The sequence below is a fragment of the Pleurodeles waltl genome, chromosome 6 (genome assembly GCF_031143425.1).
Source record: "Pleurodeles waltl isolate 20211129_DDA chromosome 6, aPleWal1.hap1.20221129, whole genome shotgun sequence".
In the NCBI taxonomy this organism is placed as follows: domain Eukaryota; kingdom Metazoa; phylum Chordata; class Amphibia; order Caudata; family Salamandridae; genus Pleurodeles; species Pleurodeles waltl.
The window spans coordinates 513579597-513602317 of NC_090445.1; positions in this window are offsets into that span (position 1 = coordinate 513579597).

The following is a 22721-nucleotide window of genomic DNA, read 5'->3' on the forward strand; positions in this document are numbered from 1 at the left end:
ATGTCCTTGTGTTATGTTGTAAATTGGAGACAACTCTGAGGCTCCAGACAAATTATGGCTTCAGCTCTGCACCTTTGACAAAGTGCAATATGAACAGTTATTTTATTATATAAAAAGCCTCTATGCTACATTCAGCAGACGAGCACATTTACTGGAATTACCCTGGACTGTAACTGAGCTGCAACCCTGCTGACTCTGACCTCCATCCTGCAAAGAGAGATAGCTTTCTGTCAGACCAGCTTCCTGGCACATCATACCCATGTTTAGGGGGTTAGGTTATCCCAAAGGATCTGGCAGAGGGTAATCTTGCTATGCTTTCAATAGTGTAGGTAGTAGCAGATAGGCATGCAACAATGTAGTAATTTACCATGCTTGAACTGATGAATTGTTTACCTTTTTCACCATTCCAATAATGCTGGTTAGAATGCTTTGTTTCATCAGTCTAATAATTGTTGCTCATTCTTTCTGTGCAAGAATACAGTTGTTTCAATAAATGTTTAAAAAGTCATTTTCATATCTTTTTTGTGGTTAAATTGGGCATGCAAAGAAACAATTAAAGGGTAAATCTGTTTCTAGAATTTCCTTGGGAATAACAGAGATCATGTTTGAGGTTGCTGGGAGCCTTGCAAGGTTAGGGGTTCAGATGGAGCACTGTGAGATAGCTATGAAACAGGGCCGACATTTCCTGAAGGTATAGATGGACTAATACCCCATATCCTGAAATTCATGTTGACCTAATACGCAGTCCTACTTAATTTCTAGGAACCGTATAACAGTAGCAGGGCAGTTGAATAACAGTCATTCTTGCAGTCAGCAGTCTTCTATAAGTCCAGATGTTGTCATGCCACGAGTCACAATATGGCCCGCTGTTCATGCCGCGACCTCCCTGGCATCCTGGTTTATTCAGCGGGACACCCTAAACACTTACCTGCAGCCCGGGGTTTCCTGCTGAGAGCCTCAAAGGGCCATTCTTAGCCATGCTTGTAACTGTGCTGGAAGCATTCATCTCCTTGGGGGCCATATTCTTGCTCCCTGTAATTTCTTCTTCCGAGAATTCCAGAGGAAGGGTTTTTTACTTAACCAACCCATCATTGAGTCGCTATCTGGTATAACTGGCGGCATTTCCCGATCCATCATGGTGACCTCACTTCTTCCTCAATGTCACTTCCTGTTTTGGGGTACATAAGGAACATAACTGTCTTTCTCCTTTGCATTGCAACACTCCTCACTCCTGCTGGTGTGCCTGCACTCCCATTGGGGTATTCTCACTCCTGTTGGTGTCTCCTCAACATTTCATTGTCGGTGGCATCATGGCTACCAGAAGGGATAGCCCCTGCCTTTGGCGGACGAAGACAACCAAAACCTGGACTTGTGGATTTTCCATCCCTCCAGGGCTACGAATAGAAGTCCCTCTGCTGAGGACTCTGACAGATTGCAATGCCCAATTTCTAGCCTTAGACTGTGGAAGCATGAAAGCTTCACAAGAATTATCTCAGGCTGGGCCAGTGGACCCTGCACAAACTTTGGTTTAGACAGTTAAACAACAAGTCCAAGAATTCCAAAAACTATGAAATGCTAACTTGGTCCTATCTCAAACGTTTACTGCCAGTGCATCTGACGCGCCAGCCATTTCTCCAGCAACCCTTGTTTTTTCTGGACATCCAAACAAATGAATTACATTTCTAAACTCCTGACAGTATTCTTCGCCTTCCATTCAGGTCACTATACTCTGCATAGAGCCAAAGTGCGGTATCGGATCTGGGCACTATCAGGCCCGGCATTAACATAAGCACCCCCTTTGGTAGCTACAGAAGACCTGAGCCCTTCTGATTATGTAACCTTTGTTACAGCCTTTAAACTGATTTTTGAAAGGCCTGGTTTATATTCTTCGGCTAAAGAAGCTCTTTGTAACATTCAGCAGGGTAATCAAAATGTTCTACAATACATCCCTTGCTTCCACCAGTTATCAGCTGAGACCACATGGGTGGAATGGACTCTAGTTACTCTCTTTCGCTGCGGCCTTTGCGAGGATATAAAAGATGAACTGCTACATTTGCCACGTGTGGAAACAATTGCAGTGTTAATGGATCAGGTCCGATCCATTGAACACTGGCTGAACGAACACAGGTATAAAAGGTACAGGGCCCGATTTCGTCAAACTCCAGTGACACATCTCAGTGCTCAAATGATTGACACTCCTGTTCCTGAGAATCCTTCAACTTCATGAGAGGAGCCTATTCAAACTGGGCAAGATTGCGGAACCTTGTCTGAAGCGGAACTGGAATATAAAAGAAAGTAAGGATTATTTATGTACTGCACCACATCTGGTCATCTAATCTGCAGTTGTCCCACATGTCCACAGACAGTTCTTAGAAACACAAGATCCTACCCTCTGTAAGAGGGGAAAGGATGGAAAAGTCAGGAAACCCTTCTATTTGTTCCTCCAGAAAATTGGTTACTCTCCTGTTCCTCATGCCCATGCTTCTGAAATATCAGAATTAAAAGGTGTTGGCCCTATTCGACAACAGGGCAAGCAGGTTGTACATGGAAGAAAAGTGGCACAAGAAAGGCAAATACCTCAAGTCCCCAAGGAATACCTTGAACAGGTTCATACAGTAGATGGAACACGACTGGTCTCTGGACTGTTTACAGAGATGACCACCACTTTAATGTTGACCTTTGGAAAACATCAAGATATCAAATCTTTTGATCGTATTAACTTACCCAACCCCATTATGATCTTAGGACTTAGCTGACATCAATTGGGAGGCTCAAACCATATCCTTATCTTTTCAATTTTGTCATCAATGTTGTTACATGATAGAAGACTACTGGGCTCCTAAGGAAACTTACAAGAAAAGGAAATTGAATGTCGTACAATTAGCATCATAGAGGAAGTCTCAGTTAATTATCAGAAGTATGAAGATATATTTCAGAAACCTAAGGAGGTATCCTTACCACCTCACTGTGAATTTGACTGCTCCATTGCCTTCAAACCTGGTTCACAGTTCTGCTTGGAAGAATTTATTCACTTTCAGAAATTAAAAAGTAGACCATAAGGCAGTATCTTGAGGAGAATAGTCCAAACGGACTCATCACATGTTCCTTCTCTCCTGCTGAGGCTTCTCTCTTTATTATGCCAAAGATAACCAAAGATGTATGGCCATGTATTGATTTCAGAGGATTCAATTTAGTAACCATAAAAGACCAATATCCTTTACCTATTATCAAGGGTATTTTATAGTCAGTCAGAGGAGTCCAAATATTAACCAAGTTACATCTTTGGGAAGCATACCATCTCTTTCATTTAAAAAAGGAGATGAGTGGAAGAAAGCTTTCAGAACTCCTGATTGGGTATTTTGAATATTGTGTTATGCATTTTGGGTTAAGCAATGCACCATTCATTTTCCAGTGGTTTATGGATCATGTATTTGCAGACCTATTAAACCAGAGTTTTGTGCTATATTTAGGTGTCATGCTTGTCAAGACCTTGATAGACTATGCGAAAATAGATTGTTCTGCAAGCCTGAAAACGTGAATTTGATCAGTCTGAAGTGGAATATTTGGGATACCATCAAAATAAAACAGAAATTGCCGTTGACCCCCCCCCCACCCCCCACCAGAAATTCTCTTCCATTCTGGAATTGACCTTCTCCTTCCTCTATTAAAGAGACTCAAAGCTTCCTTGGTTTGGCAACATTCCATTGCCAGGTTGTTAAGAATTTTGCTTCTCAAACTAGCCTGACCTCTCATGCGCTCAAGAAAGAGAACATAACATACAGATTTAGGTGGCCAGGGCAAGCTGAAACAGCCTTTCATAACTTGAAAAAAGCATTTCCAATGGGTCCAATTCTACATCATACAGGTATCTCCAAAAAGATTATAGTCAAGACGGACACCTCTGAGAGAGCAGTTGGGGCAGTATTGTTTCAACAAGAGGATGATGGGCTAGAACACCCCATTTTTACCTGTCACACGTCTTATCCAATTCAGAGAAGAACTACACAGTACTAGAATGGGAACTCTTGGTCATGAGATTAGCCTGCTGCGAGTGGAAACATTTCCTAATGTGAACCAAAGAACCTTTTGAAATCAGGACTGATTATCAGAATCTACAGTCCCTTCACAAAATGCAATTTTGGAACAGCCGCCAAGCAAGATCATCCCATTTCTTCAATCAACACAACTCCATTATAACCTATATTCCTGGATCCCAGAATATCATTGCTGATGCCCTCTCCTGATACTATTCTAAGAGTCTAACTATTTTCCAGCAGAATATCCTGTACCTACAATGCATAATCGGAACAACTCAGTCTTTTTTAGATAGAGTCCAAGTGGAATACACAAACTTTACTATAGGGACAAGGGCCTTTGCCTTCCAACCAAAGAATTACAGCTTGAGGCCCTTCAGATGTGCCATGATTCACCTATAGCTGGTCATTGAGGCATCAAGTCCACCACAGATTTAATCCTATGATACTTCTGGTGGCCATCTATACTTGAAGAAACTGAAGTATATGTCACTTTTTATCTAATCTGTGCTCAAGCTAAGGCGTCTCATGCCCGGCATCTGGAATGTTGTATCCCTTACCAGTTCCTCCTGCACCTTGGCAAATAGTGTCCATTGATTTAATTTTAGCCTTACCACCTTCTGCAGGGAATCAAGTTGTAATGGTGACTGCGGATTCTTTTTCTAAGATGGCACATTTCATCCCTCTAATAAAGTTGCTGTCCAATAGAGAATTTGGGAAGACTTTTATACATGAAATATTCCATCTATCCGGTCTTCCTCCAATCATTATCTCAGACCGAGACCCTCAGTACATATTTTGCTTCCGGAAACATTTCTGTAAATCCTTACACCTCAAGGCAGCTCTGTCGTCTGGATTCCATCCGCAAACCAACGGTCCTACCAAAAGATTAAACCAAAATCTAGAATAATACCTTTGTTGTTTTTGTAATTCAACTCAAAGTGTCTGGACTACTTATCTTTCTCTGGCTAAATTTTCTTATAACAATGCAGATTAGAGCACCTTAAAAACAATACCCTTCTTTTGTTTATATGGATATCATCCAAGCACCTTTCCATCGAGCTTACAGGACTCTACCTCAGTTCAGGCAGTTGCTACTTTTACCCAACTCCTACAAAAGATAAGGCAAAAAGTCTTCCTTAATCTATGGGAGTTCAAGCAGAGAATAAAATCCCCCAGTGGTGATCTCCAGGTCAGTCCCCATACTACCAAGAGGGTGACTAGGTTTGACTGTCCTCAAAATACTTGCCTTACAAAGTTTCACTAAACAAATAAAAAAATACCTATTTTGTGGGCCCTTCAAGATAGGTACTGATAATAAACCCAGTGGCCTTTCCACTTTAGTTGCCACATTCTTGGAAGGTGCATCCTGTTCTCTCAAACGCCACCTGTTTTGGTGGACGATGTTCCTGAATATGAGTTTGAGGATATTTGTGTCTCTTGTTTTTTTTCAAAACCATTTACAACGTTTGATTCATTGGAAAGGTTATCCTCCTAGTGACAGATCATGGAAAGAGGCTATCTCTATTCATGCTTCTATCCTGGTTCGCTGATTTATTTTGGCAATTCCCTGATACAGACACACCCAGGGCTTTAGGAGGGGGCATACTGGCACACCACAGATTGCAGCATGCCCCACAGTTCACTCCACTGCCTCCCCAGCATCCCGCATTATACAGAAGGCTGCCTTATACACTTACCTGCAACCTTGGGATTCATGAAAGGGGCCATGGAGGGCCAATCTTCACCTCTCTTGTCAGCTTGGCTGGAGCCTTTCCTTTTCTCGGGGGCCATATTCTTGCCCTCTGTAGTTTTTTCTTCCCAGAATCCCTGGAAAATGGGTTTTTACTTAACCAATCCACAATGGAGGCTCTATCATGTAGTTTTGCCAGCATTTCCAAACCCATCATGGCAGCATTACTTCTTCCTCTATGTCACTTCCTGTTTTGAGGTTTACAAGGGGCATAACTGTCTTTGCCTTTATTTTGCAAAACTCCTCAATCCTGCTGGGGTATCCTCGATCCTGCTGGGGTATCCCCACTCCTGCTGGTGTATCATCACTCCTGTTGGTGTCTCCCTGCTGGCGGTTCTTGCTCCTGCTGCTTCCCATCTGAACTGTTCTATCATCCTGGTTCTGGCATTTCCACTAGGCTTAGCTGCGCCTTCTGAGCCTTGCTGCAGTCCTGGTCATCCACCATCAGTGCCCGTCCTCATCTGCTTCTCGGGAATCTCCAATCGCCATCAGAGGTTTTTTCTCCTTCGAAGGTTTTCCTCTTGGGGCGTCCTTCTGAAGGGCACTATTGGCTTAGATGTTCCATTGTCTGCGGCATTGTGGCTACCAGATGGGGAGGCCCCTATTTTTGGCAGACGAGGACAGTCAAACCTGGACTAGTGGATTTTCCATCACTCTAAGGCTGTGAATAAAAGTCTGTCTGTTAAGGAACCTGACAGATATGTACTGAAGAGGGTCTGAAGGTCCAATATTTATACTTAGTGCCAGCTTTGAAGTCGGAGATGGTTCTGGAGGTTTCCACCCCCAGAGCTGCTTGGAATTTTCTGCCTCCCTGCCCTGGTCCCAGCTTGTCTGGGTCACAATAGACGGGTGTGAAAGCATTTGTGAGTGTGATGAGGCCAAGCCTGTGTTATGTGCAAGTGTGGTAGGTGACAGCTCCTCCACCTCATCATGTCAGAGATGGTGCATCCTGCCAACACCTATTCCCTCTTTGTTTCACAGTCTGGAAGCAGTACACAAAAACCAACTGCCAGCTACATCTAGTCATGTGACCCAGGATGCAGGATGCAAGATGCAGGCACCAAATGGTTAGGACAAGAAAGTGCCAACTTTCTAAAAGTGTTTTTTTTCAGAAGTGTGACTTAACATCCAACTTTACCATTCAAGAGAGTTTGAAATTACAATTCTTTAGACACCAAACTAGAGATTCCTAACTGTTCCCAATTGAAAGTTATCTCGTATTGAATGTAATAAGGTAACTCACTGTTATCATATGGGAGAGGTGGGCCTTGCAGAAGTGAAAAATGAATTTATGGGCTTTTCACTATCAGGACATGTAAATGTTAAAAGTAATTGTCTGACCTTTCAAATGTAATGAACCCAGCCCTATCAGCTGCTTAGGGCCTACCCTAAGGGTGGCTTATAAGTATTAAAATGAGAGGTTTAGGCCTGACAAAAGCTTTATTTTTCTAAATGGCAGTTTAAAACAGCACACAGAGGCTGCAATGGCATGCCTGAGACAATCTTGAAAGGCAATTTAAATGGTTGGCACAATAAGTGTTGCAGAGCCTCTACTAGCATTTATTTTATAGGTCCTGGGTACATGTACAACCACTTTATTAGAGTTTTATAAGTAAAATAAATATGCCAATTGGGTGTGAGCCAATGTTACCATGTTTAAAGGAGTGAGCAAATGCACATTAGCACTGGTTAACAGTGGTTAAGTGCACAGAGTCCTAAGGCAAACAAAAACTAGAGTAGCAGAAATAGAGGAGTAAGGCAAAATGTTTGTCGGGAGGCCACCTTCAGGCTGTAGGTCTAACATGAGGTATCCAAGGTCACATCACTGTTTGTGACTCTCCTGTGTTGTGATATGTATTCCTTCCAGACAGGGGATAAAGGGGCCTTGGGTGAGGGGAAGGGTGTTCCTCTCCTGAGCAGGATGTCCTGGGGGCTTCTACTTATCACCTACTGCAAGGTGGGTATGGTATCACCAGGGATCTTAAATAGAAGTGGCCATAATCTGAAATACATTTTTGCATGTAGTATAGTGCTTTGAACTCAACAGGACCATCAACTGGGAGCCAGTGAAGTTCATAGAGCAGGCTGGCAGTGGGATGGAACTCAGGGGGGGTGAAGTAGGGGTTTTGCAGCTGTGTTCTGTACTATCTGAAGCCACCTGAGAAGGCTCTTCATGACCCCTAGGTAAAGAATATTGCCATAATCCAACCTGGATTTGGTGACTCATGCATAAGCTCTCATCCAGCCAACCTCCCTGATTCCAAACTATGGATATAGAAGTGGGAATATTACCCCCACCTCAGGCCACAAAGGGTGGCCCCACAGATCAGGGAGCTTGCCCAACAATAGAATCTCGGTCTTTTCTCCACTTAACTTCAGGGATTTAGCATTCATCCAGGAGCAGACTTGTGTGAGGCAACTATTCAGAGTCTCTGCACTGTGGTTCTCCTGGGATGAAAAGAAGACAGTGATTGGGGTAAAAAGAGAGAGAGAGAGAGACCACACATTTTTACAATGTCCGCAAGTGTCCTTACCTACAAGTGAAAAAGAATAGGACTGAGAATGGAGCCATGTGGAACCCCAGAAGGTAGCGGGTTTGGCTTAGAGCGGTGTTGGTGGGTGTGGAACTAAAAGACACAATCCCATAGGAAAGTGCTCAGCCAGGACAGGGCCGTGCTCTGCACCCCCACAGCATCTAACCTTTGGAGTAGAGTGTTTTGGTCCACCATGTCAAAAGTTGCGCTGAGGTCTAGCAGAATCAATGTAGCGGTGCCACTGTTATCTAGTTGTTGTCTTAAATTATCTGTTATGGTGAGGAGGGCTGACTCCATACTGTTCCCTGCTCTAAAGTCAAATTGTGAGGGGTAGAGCAGGCCATTGTTTAATTTACATCGTGAGGTGCTTATTCATGTGCTTTTCTAGGACTTTAGACAGAGTAGGCAAGAAGGATATTTGCCTGTAGCTGGACCAGGTAAAGTGTAGGTGCATGACCACTGCTAATTTCCATCCCTTAGGGAATGTGCCTACCGAAATGGAGGCATTTAGAAGCTGTGTAAATAAATCCATAGAATATAGGTTGAGTTTGCCAAACACCTAAGTAGGGCAAGGGTCAAGAGGTGAGCCTGACTTCATGGTAGTGATGACGCGTCCCTTTATCATTAATTTACTCACTTTGGGACTCGTTTTAGGCCAATGAATCTTTTGACCCTGTTTGAAGACACCTTAGGACGAGATAGCTAATCAACATGTCAATCAATATGTCAATAATGTCATCAATATTTATTATAACAATGCACTTTACTTTAGTCAATGACATTTAATAAACTCTGGAAACTGTAGGAGGCTGGCCTGGCTTGTAGTGGGTACCAGAGGTACTTACACCTTGTGCAGGTCCAGTTATCCCTTATTAGTGTAGAAGAGGTGTTTCTAGCAGCTAAGGCTGATAGAAGGTAGCTATGGCAAAGCAGCTTAGGCTGAACTAGGAGACATGTAAAGCTCCTACTATACCACTGGTGTCATAAGAAAACACAATACACAGAAGTACTAAAAATAAAGGTACTTTATTTTTATGACAATATGCCAAAAGTATCTCAGTGAGTACCCTCGGTATAAGATATATACACAAGATATATGTACACAAACCAAAATTATGCAGGTAATAGCAAGAAAAGTAATGCAAGCAGTGTAAAATTACAGTAGATTGCAATAGGAGCACATAGGTATTGGGGCAACACAAACCATATACTCCAAAAGTGGAATGGGAACCACGAATGGACCCCAAACCTATGTGAGCTTGTAGAGGGTCGCTGGGACTGTAAGAAAACAATGAGGGTTAGAAAAATAGCCCACCCCAAGACCCTGAAAGGTAGGTGTAAAGTGCACCTACTACCCCCAGAGAGCACAGATGTCGTGATAGGGAGATTCTGCAGGAAAAACAAACACCAGCAATGCAACAACAGTGGATTTCCAGACCTGAGTACCAGTAAGGCAAGGGGACCAAGTCCAATAGTCGCGACAGTGTCGAGAGTGGGCAGGAGCCCAGGAAATGCCAGCTGAGGGTGCAAGGAAGCTGCCACCTGTTGGAAGAAGCTTGGAGTTCTGCAAGAAAGAAGAGGACTAGGAACTTCTCCTTTGGAAGACGGATGTCCCACGTCGTGATGAAGCTTACAGAGGTGTTCCAACACAGAAAGACCGCAAACAAGCCTTGCTAGCTGCAAGGGTCGCGGTAAAAATTTTTGGATGCTGCTGTGGCCCATGAGGGACCAGGATGTCGCCACTTGGAGGAGGAGACAGAGGGGGTGACCAGCAAGTCAGGGAGCCCTTACAGAAGCAGGCAGCACCCGTTGAGGTACCTGAAAAGGCACTTGGAACAAAAGTGAACCGGAGTTCACTCAAAGTCACAAAAGGGAGTCCCACGATGCCGGAGGACAACTCAGAAGGTTGTGCACTGCAGGTTAGAGTGTCGGGGACCCAGGCTTGGCTGTGCACAAAGGAAATCCTGGAAGAGTGCTCAGGAGCCGGAGCAGCTGCAAATCATGCGGTACCCAGCAATGCAGTCTAGCAGGGGGAGGCAAGGACTTACCTCCACCAAACTTGGACTGAAGAGTCACTGGACTGTGGGAGTCACTGGGACAGAGTTGCTGAGTTCCAGGGACCACGCTCGTTGTGCTGAGAGGGGACCCAGAGGACCAGTGATGCAGTCTTTTGGTGCCTGCGGTTGCAGGGGGAAGATTCCGTCAACCCACAGGAGATTTCCTCAGAGCTCCTGGTGCAGAGAGGAGGCAGGCTACCCCCAGAGCATGCACCACCTGGAAACAGTCGAGAAAGCCAGCAGGATGAAGCGATACAAGGTTGCTAGTAGTCGTCTTGCTACTTTGTTGCGGTTTTACAGGCGTCCTGAGCAGTCAGCGGTCGATCCTTTGGCAGAAGGTGAAGAGGGAGATGTAGAGGAACTCTGGTGAGCTCTTGCATTCCTTATCTCCAGAATTCCCCAAAGCAGAGACCCTAAATAGCAAGAAAAGGAGGTTTGGCTACCAAGGAAGGAGGATTGGCTACCAAGAGAGGTAAGAGCCTATCAGAAGGAGCCTCTGACATCACCTGCTGGCACTGGCCACTCAGAGCAGTCCAGTGTGCCACAAACACCTCTGTTTCCAAGATGGCAGAGGTCTGGGACACACTGGAGGAGCTCTGGGCACCTCCCCTGGGAGGTGCAGGTCAGGGGAGTGGTCACTCCCCTTTCCTTTGTCCAGTTTCGCGCCAGAGCAGGGCTGGGGGATCCCTGAACCGGTGTAGACTGGCTTATGTAGAGATGGGCACCATCTGTGCCCATCAAAGCATTTCCAGAGGCTGGGGGAGGCTACTCCCCCCCAGCCCTCACACCTATTTCCAAAGGGAGAGGGTGTTACACCCTCTCTCAGAGGAAGTCCTTTGTTCTGCCTTCCTGGGCCAGGGCTGACTGGACCCCAGGAGGGCAGAAACCTGTCTGAGGGGTTGGCAGCAGCAGCTGCAGTAGAGACCCCGGAAAGGCAGTTTAGCAGTACCCGGTACTGTGCTAGAGACCCGGGGGATCATGGAATTGTCCCCCCAATGCCAGAATGGCATTGGGGTGACAATTCCATGATCGTAGACATGCTACATTGCCATGTTCGGAGTTACCATTGTGACGCTGTACATAGGTAGTGACCCATGTACAGTGCACGCGTGTAATGGTGTCCCCGCGCTCACAAAGTCAGGGGAATTTGCCCTGAACGATGTGGTGGCACCTTGGCTAGTGCCAGGGTGCCCACACACTAAGTAACTTTGCACCCAACCGTCACCAGGTGAAGGTTAGACATATAGGTGACTTATAAGTTTCTTAAGTGCAGTGGTAAATGGCTGTGAAATAACGTGGACGTTATTTCACGCAGGCTGCAGTGGCAGGCCTGTGTAAGAATTGTCAGAGCTCCCTATGGGTGGCAAAAGAAATGCTGCAGCCCATAGGGATCTCCTGGAACCCCAATACCCTGGGTACCTCAGTACCATATACTAGGGAATTATATGGGTGTACCAGTATGCCAATGTGAATTGGTAAATTTAGTCACTAGCCTGTTAGTGACAAATTTTAAAGTAAAGAGAGAGCATAACCACTGAGGTTCTGGTTAGCAGAGCCTCAGTGAGACAGTTAGGCATCACACAGGGAACACATACTGTATAGGCCACAAACGTATGAGCACTGGGGTCCTGGCCAGCACGGTCCCAGTGACACATAACAAACATAAGGTTTTCACTATGAGCACTGGGCCCTGGCTAGCAGGATCCCAGTGGGACAGTGAAAACACCCTGACATATACTCACAAACAGGCCAAAAGTGGGGGTAACAAGGCTAGAAAGAGGCTACTTTCTCACACAACCCCCCCCCCCCCCAAACGAAGGACAATAAGGCTAACCTTGGCCAGTTGAGTCTTTATTGTCTAAGTGGTGATAAGTGGAGAGTAGCTCTGCAATAGACTGGTTACTCCCTTTATCATCCACTATATGGTTACTTCCCTGTGTGGATGTAATCTACCCTGTTTGAAGTTTTTTAGCTAACCAACAATGTGAATATATATTCTCAGAGTTCCTATCAGTAAGTTTTAGTTTAGAACAGTGGAAATTGTCCACTGGACCTATTTCTAGTGATGAGAATGCCAGACAGGGATGCTGTCTCAGTAAAGCCATAGCTGGGGAAAAACATTGTCCATATGGCTGTAAGAGAGAACAGGGATGCTGTTTCTCTTGTTTTGGAGCAGGGCAGGAATGCTGTCCTATGAGCTCCACACTAGGGCAGGGCTGCTGCCCCAAGTGTTTTGAGGCAGTGCAGGGTTGCTGCACTAAAGTTTCTCTGGGAGGGTTGGAGGGATGCTCCATGTTAACTAGAATGGCGGACTTTTTCTCACCAATATAAGTTATCCCACAGAGAGGTACTTCCACCTCAGGGAGTACAGCTGTGCCAGCTGATGGTTCCCTTGGTACAGGTGCCACCCCAGGAGAGGTTTCTCCTACCACAGGAATGGTATCCTGAATGGCAGGGTGGGTAGGGGATACTGTGATGCCCTTTTTACCTGTTGTTGGAGAAGGATCCTGAGTTTTCAGGCCTGTTCCTCTCCTTTGCTTTTTCATTTCAGTAGAAATGAGAGGAAGCAATTCCTCAGGGATACCCAGCATGGCTGCATGGGTATAAAACTCTACCTCAGTCCAATCTGAAGTCTCTAGGTCATTACCTAAGAGACAGTCTACAGGTAAGCTAGGTGACACTACCACCTGCTTAGGGCCAGTAACTCCACCCCAACTAAGCTGAACTATAGCTAAGAGAAGAAACTTAGTGGAGTTCTGGACATCAATAATCTTGTACTGTTGTCCAATGATGTGTTGTTCAGGAGGCACTAGGTTTTCAGTCACCAAAGTGATACTGGCACCTGTGTCCCTGTAGGCCTGGGCCTCAACACCATTTATTGAAACTGTCTGCCTGTGCTTATCCATTGTAAGGGGACAAGCAGCCAGTGTGGCAAGGCCCATGCCACTAGGTGTGACAGAAACTGTCTTGGGACTGACTACCCCAGTTTCTATGATGGACCCATAAGTGAACCCTTACTTTGACTGTTGCCAGCAGTCCCACCACTATTACCACTAGTACTAGGGGCACTAGAGTTTCATGTATTAGTGGTGGTTGGCTCAGGGGGTTTTCCTGGACAGGACTTATCCCCTTGCCAATGGCTTTTATTTTTACACACATAGCACCAAGGCTTTTTAATGTGTGTATGTTGTGAAGAAGAGGAAGAATTTGATTCATCCCCACCCCCTGAAGAGTGTTTAGGATTTGAAGAAGGATCTTTGGTTTTACCCTTATCCCCATGCTTATCCTGAGATTTCTCACCATCTTTCTTCTTGCCATCCTTGTCACCCCCTGTATGAACATTTCTGTTCACGCTTGTTCTGACCCATTTGACTGCCTTCTTTCCCAATTCTTCGGGAGAGGTCAGATCTGAGTCCACTAGATATTGGTGTAACAAGTCAGACACACAGTTACTCAGAATATGCTCTCTCAGAATATGATTATACAGGCTGTCATAGTCAAATACTTTACTGCCATGTAACTACCCCTCCAAGGCCTTCACTGAACAGTCTACAAAGTCTGTCCAGTCTTGTGAGGACTCTTTTCTGGTGTCTCTGAACTTAATCCTTTATTGTTCAGTGGTTAAGCCAAATCCATCCAAGAGTGCATCCTTCAAAACTGCAAAATTGTTAGCATCACTTTCTCTAACAGTAAGGAGCCTATCCCTACCCTTTCCATTGAAAGATAGCCACAATATAGCAGCCCACTGCCTTTGAGGGACCCCCTGTACCATACAGTCCCTCTCAAGTGCAGCAAACCACTTGTTGATGTCACCCCCCTCCTTGTAAGGGGGGACTATCTTGTGCAGATTCCTGGAATCATGCTCTCTAACAGGATTACTATCAGGAATACTGCTGCTGCCACCATGGGGCCCAAACCCCAATCTCTGTCTCTCCTTCTCCAGGTCTAGGGATTCCCTATCTGAGGCCAGCTGTTGCTGTTTAAGATTCAGTCTGGTCTCTTCAACCCTCAACTTTTTGAGTTCCCTTTCTAACATGTTGTCTTTAGGGTGGGTGGGTTGGGAATGCTTGGACACAGAAGATAAATTGGAAACAACAGAGGGGGATCTGTCCCTAACTGACTGAACCCTAGCAACTTGGCCTCTAGGAATAAAGACTCCCCTACTATGATGGGAACCTCCATTACTACCAACATTACTAGGTGTCCTGCTAGGGGGCAGATCTGGTACAGAACTCTCCCCACCTGCCTCAAGGAGATCTCCTGAGTCAGAATGGGAACCCTCTATTAACCTCTCATTTGTTGTGCCTGCTTGGGACTCATCATTCACAATAAGCATGTTATATAGAAACTCTTTTGTAGGGTTCTTTCCTATCACTAAACCTCTATCTAAGCAGAGACTCCATAGGCTCTTGTAATTCAAATTGTCATAAGTAGTATTGACAATTTTAAGAGTAGAGTCTTCTACAGACATGATAGTAAAAGGTTTAGAAACAGTGAGAAGGAAGAAAAAGTTTCAGAACTTTTTAAAGAACAGAGAAAAAAAACTTTTTCTAACTTTTTAGAAGTTTTTAGTAAACTTTTCAGAACTTTGTAAAAAGTTTAAGAGGAGAAAAGCAAAACTTTTTGGTTAGGTGTACATACACTGAACTGTTTTGTATATTATTCTCTTATGAAAAGTACACAATGACAAAGTGGTAAGTAGTTACAAGTACTTATCCTACTGCTGCACAACCAATGTAGGAGGCTGGCCTGGCTTGTAGGGGTACCAGAGGTACTTACACCTTGTGCAGGTCCAGTTATCCCTTATTAGTGTAGAAGAGGTGTTTCTAGCAGCTAAGGCTGATAGAAGGTAGCTATGGCAAAGCAGCTTAGGCTGAACTAGGAGACATGTAAAGCTCCTACTATACCACTGGTGTCATATGCACAATATCATAAGAAAACACAATACACAGAAGTACTAAAAATAAAGGTACTGTATTTTTATGACAATATGCCAAAAGTATCTCAGTGAGTACCCTCAGTATGAGGATAAGATATATACACAAGATATATGTACACAAACCAAAATTATGCAGGTAATAGCAAGAAAAGTAATGCAAGCAGTGTAAAATTACAGTAGATTGCAATAGGAGCACATAGGTATAGGGGCAACAAAAACCATATACTCCAAAAGTAGAAAGCGAACCACGAATGGACCCCAAACCTATGTGAGCTTGTAGAGGGTCGCTGGGACTGTAAGAAAACAGTGAGGGTTAGAAAAATAGCCCCCCCCAAGACCCTGAAAGGTAGGTGTAAAGTGCACCTACTACCCCCAGAGAGCACAGAAGTCGTGATAGGGGGATTCTGCAGGAAGAACAAACACCAGCAATGCAACAACAATGGATTTCCAGACCTGAGTACCTGTAAGACAAGGAGACCAAGTCCAATAGTTGCGACAGTGTCGAGAGTGGGCAGGAGCCCAGGAAATGCCAGCTGAGGGTGCAAGGAAGCTGCCACCTGTTGGAAGAAGCTTGGAGTTCTGCAAGAAAGAAGAGGGCTAGGAACTTCTCCTTTGGAAAACAGATGTCCCACGTCGCGATGAAGCTTGCAGAGGTGTTCCCATTCAGAAAGACCGCAAACAAGCCTTGCTAGCTGCAAGGGTCACGGTAGAGGTTTTTGGGTGCTGCTGTGGCCCATGAGGGACCAGGATGTCGTCACTTGGAGGAGGAGACAGAGGGGGTGACCAGTAAGTCAGGGAGTCCTTACAGAAGCAGGCAGCACCTGCCGAAGTACCTGAACAGGCACTTGGAAGAAAAGTGAACTGGAGTTCACCCGAAGTCACAAAAGGGAGTCCCACGACACCGGAGGACAACTCAGAAGGTTGTGCACTGCAGGTTAGAGTGTCGGGGACCCAGGCTTAGCTATGCACAAAGGAAATCCTGGAAGAGTGCACAAGAACCGGAGCAGCTGCAAATCATGCGGTACCCAGCAATGCAGTCTAGAGTGGGGAGGCAAGGAACTACCTCCAACAAACTTGGACTCAAGAGTCACTGGACTGTGAGAGTCACTTTGACAGAGTTGCTGAGTTCCAGGGACCACGCTTGTCGTGCTGAGAAGGGACCCAGAGGACCAGTGATGCAGTCTTTTGGTGCCTGCGGTTGCAGGGGGAAGATTCCGTCGACCCACAGGTGATTTCTTCAGAGCTCCTGGTGCAGAGAGGAGGCAGGCTACCCCCAGAGCATGTACCACCTGGAAACAGTCGACAAAGCCGGCAGGATGAATCGATAAAAGGTTGCTAGTAGTCGTCTTGCTACTTTGTTGCGGTTTTGCAGGCGTCCTGAGCAGTCAGCGGTCGATCCTTTGGCAGAAGGTGAAGAGGGAGATGCAGAGGAACTCTGGTGAGCTCTTGCATTCATTATCTCCAGAATTCCCCAAAGCAGAGACCCTAAATAGCCAAAAAAGAAGGTTTGGCTACCAAGGAAGGAGGATTGGCTACCAAGAGAGGTAAGAGCCTATCAGAAGGAGCCTCTGACGTCACCTGCTGGTACTGGCCACTCAGAGCAGTTCAGTGTGCCACAAACACCTCTGTTTCCAAGATGGCAGAGGTCTGGGACACACTGGCGGAGCTCTGTGCACCTCCCCTGGGAGGTGCAGGTCAGGGGAGTGGTCACTCCCCTTTCCTTTGTCCAGTTTCGTGCCAGAGCAGGGCTGGGGGATCCCTGAAGAGGTGTAGACTGGCTTATGCAGAGATGGGCACCATCTGTGCCCATCAAAGCATTTCCAGAGGCTGGGGGAGGCTACTCCTCCCCAGCCCTCACACCTATTTCCAAAGGGAGAGGGTGTTACACCCTCTCTCAGAGGAAGTCCTTTGTTCTGCCTTCCTGGGCCAGGGCTGACTGGACCCCAGGAGGGCAGAAACCTGTCTGGGGGGTTGGCAGCAGCTGCAGTGGAGACCCGGAAAGGCAGTTTGGCAGTAACCGGTACTGTGCTAGAGACCCAGGTGATCATGGAATTGTCCCCCCAATGGCAGAATGGCATTGGAGTGACAATTCCATGATCTTAGACATGTTACATGGCCATGTTCGGAGTTACCATTGTGACGCTGTACATAGGTAGTGACCTATGTACAGTGCACGCATGTAATGGTGTCCCCGCACTCACAAAGTCCGGAGAATTTGCCCTGAACGATGTGGGGGCACCTTGGCTAGTGCCAGGGTGCCCACACACTAAGTAACTTTGCACCCAACCGTCACCAGGTGAAGGTTAGACATATAGGTGACTTATAAGTTACTTAAGTGCAGTGGTAAATGGCTGTGAAATAACGTGGAAGTTATTTCACGCAGGCTGCAGTGGCAGGCCTGTGTAAGAATTGTCAGAGCTCCCTATGGGTGGCAAAAGAAATGCTGCAGCCCATAGGGATCTCCTGGAACCCCAATACCCTGGGTACCTCAGTACCATACACTAGGGAATTATATGGGTGTACCAGTATGCCAATGTGAATTGGCAAATTTAGTCACTAGCCTCTTAGTGACAAATTTTAAAGTAAAGAGAGAGCATAACCACTGAGGTTCTGGTTAGCAGAGCCTCAGTGAGACAGTTAGGCATCACACAGGGAACATATATAGGCCACAAACTTATGAGCACTGGGGTCCTGGCTAGCAGGGTCCCAGTGACACATAACAAACATACTGACAACATAGGGTGTCAACTATGAGCACTGGGCCCTGGCTAGCAGGATCCCAGTGGGACATTGAAAACACCCTGACATATACTCACAAACAGGCCAAAAGTGGAGGTAACAAGGCTAGAAAGAGGCTACTTTCTCACAGAAACACCATGACTTTGCTGTCATGAATAACCACACCAGTTTAGTATGAATTTAGTGATATTTATTCCCCGTTGGTTACAATACTACAAGCAAGTTTATTAATCTCAAAACCAAGAAGCACAATAGCATAGTCACAATATGGCAACTCTGATAAGATTTAATCAAAGCAAGAATCACAAACATTACATTATAACCCGACGTCAGCATAGATTATTCTAAGTAGAGTATATTAGCGCATTGTTCAACAAAGCATAGATTCAGTCATTTGTCTATTTGCGTCAGTTCTGTGAACACCTCACCTAACCTCGAATTAGCATTGGCATGTTGGGCTTCATGCAAAACAATTTAGTAACACCAATTTGGAAAACATCTAACTATGGTTCCTGTCAAAAGAAAAGCAGTTGGTACCAAGAAAGGAAAATCAAACAGACAATCACAAGTTCATTGTCATATAGTTACCCTCCAAGTTTGGTCAGCACTCAGGTTCGGTTTTTGTCTTCAGGACATCAGTTGATTCGTCATCAAAAGGGATTCAGCTCCAGCAAAGGGGAAGGGGCACTTCCCTCACAAGGAGGTAAAGTGTGAATGAGCAATCTAAGGACAAGGATGGTTCTAAGTAAAATCAGCAAAGTCACTAGGCAAAGTGACAAAGTCTCTGGATCATATCAAATTAGATCATCGAATTTGTTACCCCATAACAGTTCTCACGTATTCAATTGGTGCTTATGATTGACGTCTTTAGTGGGTGGAATGTCCGGTATGATTTAATTGTCTTGTGGACCTTTGCACATCTTCGGTCAGTGACTCCATTGTCCGTACCGGTTTAGGCAACCTTGTACAAAGCATTAATCTACACTGTTGCATTCAGCTAAAATGTTACTACAAGCAGGATGAATTTCATGAGAACGGATCTACTACAGTTACATTCAGCTTCTAGTTTTTGAAAAACAAGAGTTCATGGCCCATGTTTATACTTTTTTAGCGCCGCATTTGCGTCATTTTTTTACGCAAAAACGGCACAAAATTGCAAAATACAGTTGTATTTTGTAAGTTTGCGCCGTTTTTGCATCAAAAAGCAGCGCAAATGCGGCGCTAAAAAAGTTTAAATATGGGCCCATGTCCTTTAGAAAGTCAGCACACTGCACGTTAGAAAAATACATTTAATATGAGAGTCAGGCAGCTAGGCCTCGACTCCTGCTAACTAAGGCCTAATGATTTATTAGCAAAACATTTACGTATCACTATTATTATTAGTGTAAAACCATATCATAACATCTCTATTTCAGTATTATTAGTCAGTTTCATTAGTCCCCGTATACATTGGCAGCACTCCCCGTGGGCACATTTCAAATCCACGTTTTAGTAAATTACATTAATACAGTTTCAATGTGGCATTATTACACATTAATTCATACACATTTCATGTTAATATAGATTATATAAGCTATGCTCTCTCAGTCCTTCCTCTGATGTCACCTGTCATCACATGAACCTTTCCCTTTCAACCTTTCACTTTCAATTTTTCACTTTGCGCATGATGCGCATTTCAACGTCTTGCCCTTTGTGTGAGCTTTCCCAAATTTCATTAAACATTTTCTCCCTTTCATTTTCTTCATTTCTTTTGCTTCGTTTTGTCAAATTTCTTTTAATTCTTTCATTTATTTTACATGCTCCCATAAACCTAATAAACAAATCAGGACAATCAATAGACCACCTAATATGTTTGCAAGTATCCCATTCCAAATGTTACTAAACCAACTCCCTATTCTAGTAGTTCCTTTCCCAACTTTTTACCAAACTCCAGGTTCCTTCAGCTCCTTCAAATCTGCACTATCTCTTGTTAGGTTAGTAAGCTTGCCTCTAATCTTCCTGCTATTGTCAGGTATGAACGCACAGCAATGGCGCTCGTTAAGCATTTTACAAACTCCGCCGGTTTTGAAGAGTCATAGCTCTTTCTTCAGCAAGTTCAGTATCCATCAGGAGTATAGCCCCGGTGAAGTTTGTCAGCATGTTATCCACAATAGTAGGCAACTTTCGAATCTTTATGGAGTTTAAAATAACCCCTACTGAAGGAATTATGGCTCCAAATATCTCACCAACGACCGCAGCCGTTGTCTCTCGTTTTTGTCTAGCATGTGGTAATTCAGACATTTTAGGTATTTGCTTTAAGTCATCAATCTGGTAAATCTTTGGGAAAACTATTCCCAAATAACATGTCCCATACCATCCCTTAGGGAGACTGTAATAAGCATTTAGTCCATATATATATTAGATCCCAGAGATCGCTGGATCCTGTCCATTTAACATGAATGTCCACTTACTCTGAAACAAAAACACATGCCTGCATTCACTCGTTCCCACAAATAAAGTGTCATGCTCAGATTTTGGCCTATATATACAAAGCCTACCTACATGTAATGCATCTATAGCTAATTTGCCCTGCGTCTTTATTGCAGTGTAAGCATAATCATTTGCATATGTGCATTTTTCTAATCCCTTTTCTAGCCTTTCCTTCAGTGCTTTGCGTCTATCATCAGTGTGATCTAAGAAGCTCTTTTCCACAGGCGTTAGTAAGCAGGTTAAATTATTGCGGTGCGCATAAGCTGTCCCAAATGTTAGTGTTGGCTTAAAGAATCCCCTAACTAATTTTATGCTGTGCTCTTTAGCTAATTTATTTAAAAACTCAATCACAGGCACAAAAGAAAACACTACATCTAAATTAGAGTAAAAATATTGCACATGTTCCTGGTCATAGAATCTTGTTAGCAGCAAACTACAGCTTATCCCTTACATTAGAGGCAGACTATGATAGGTGACCCTTTCTTGTACTGATGAAGGAATCTTTGTACACCCATTACAATTCTTTGCATCCATTGTGTCAACATACTCATTCAGCAAGCAATAGAAAACATTAGTAGAGAGTTCCCACTTTGAATTAGTTCCCTCATGTAAGTATTTTACATCCTGCTCAAACTTTTCCCACGGTGTTAGTGTAGCAGACTCAGGTTTTGAAGCATTGTAAGTCACTTTCTTATCCAACCATGGCATTCCCACAGTCACACCTATAATTATTATTGCACGTACAATACCTAAGATAGCACTTAACCAGCCGCACACCCTACCCTTTTTGCTACTACCTCTAGTGTAAGCCTGATCTGTAAAGAATCAGATAGCAGAGTAACTTAGAGCAAACAATCAACTTGAGAACGATTTAAAAGCTTTTTTTTTTTCTTTCTTCAAAGTCTCTCTTTCTCTCTGCGAGTATTTACAGCGTTTCACTCACCCCAGGACCCTTTTGTCAAATCAGGTTAACAGCTTGTCATAATCGGTTTTCAGAGTCAATTCAGGTTATCAGTGTCACATCCAGTAATTTTCATTCTCTTTTCATAGCTTTTCAGCTCTCAATTTCAATTTCACCATTTTAACAGTCTCTTTCTCAGTTTGAATTCAGGTGCTGTAGTATTGGCCTGGTACCTCTCGATCAAAACAGAGCGCTAAGAATTCTTGTTGCCATTCAGATGTCGTTGCATATGCCCATTCAGGACCTGCGTACCTTCTATTTGCGACTCTTTCTTTTCAGTCTGTGTTTGCTTTGCAACTCTCCGTCACTGAGACGTTCTTTTCTAGTTGTGTCAACTTCTTCCTCTAATGTATCACAAGGGACAACTTTCTCTCCTGCAGCTTGTTTCTTTGGCCAGTTATCACCTTTATGCGTTTTCTTTCTGCTTGGCCTTTTAGGATGCTGAACAGCACCCTCCTCTAGTGCTATGGTGTTTTCTCTTGACGGACCTGCAAGTGGCTCAGGAGGAGTCGGTGTATTTTGACCTCCTTCTGCTCCTTCCCCCTCGTCTTCAGGGTCTGTAACGGGCTCAAGTTCAAACCTGTATCCGTCTACTTCTGGGAGAACCTCTCCTTGTCTTGGGTCTCTTGCTGCCTCTGCTGAGATAGGCTCACTGTCACCTCTCTCGAGCTCGTTTACTGTTTGAGGGACTAAGTCGTCCTCAGTGGGCTCTCCTTCAGTCTCATTCCTCTTTGAATACTCTCTGGCCCTGAGACTTCCTTCTCTGCAGTTGTTGTTTTGGAAACTTCAAGTTCCTCATCAGTTGGACATGTCCCTTTCTTTGTGTGACTGGCATGTATCCAGTTTGGAACGCCTGCACATTTCACAGCAGTGGTTGTTGTCAGTATTACTTGATATGGTCCCTTCCAACGCGGCTCCAAACACGACTTCCTCACGTGTTTCTTGACAACCACCCAGTCACCGGCTTTCAGGGTGTGACCTGGATCACTGATCGCTGGCAATGTGTTAGCCTCCACCTGGTGAGAAAAAGAGCGGACCACATCAGCCAGACCCTTTCAGTAGTCCAACACCATCTCATCTGTGATATTCACAAGAGCATTTGCAGGTACTGCGGGCAACCTCATAGCTCTGCCCATCAAAATCTCATGGGGGGATAGTCCTGTCTTCTTATCAGGTGTGTTTCTCATTGACATCAGCACTAAGGGTAATCCATCTGGCCACTTCATATTGGTAGC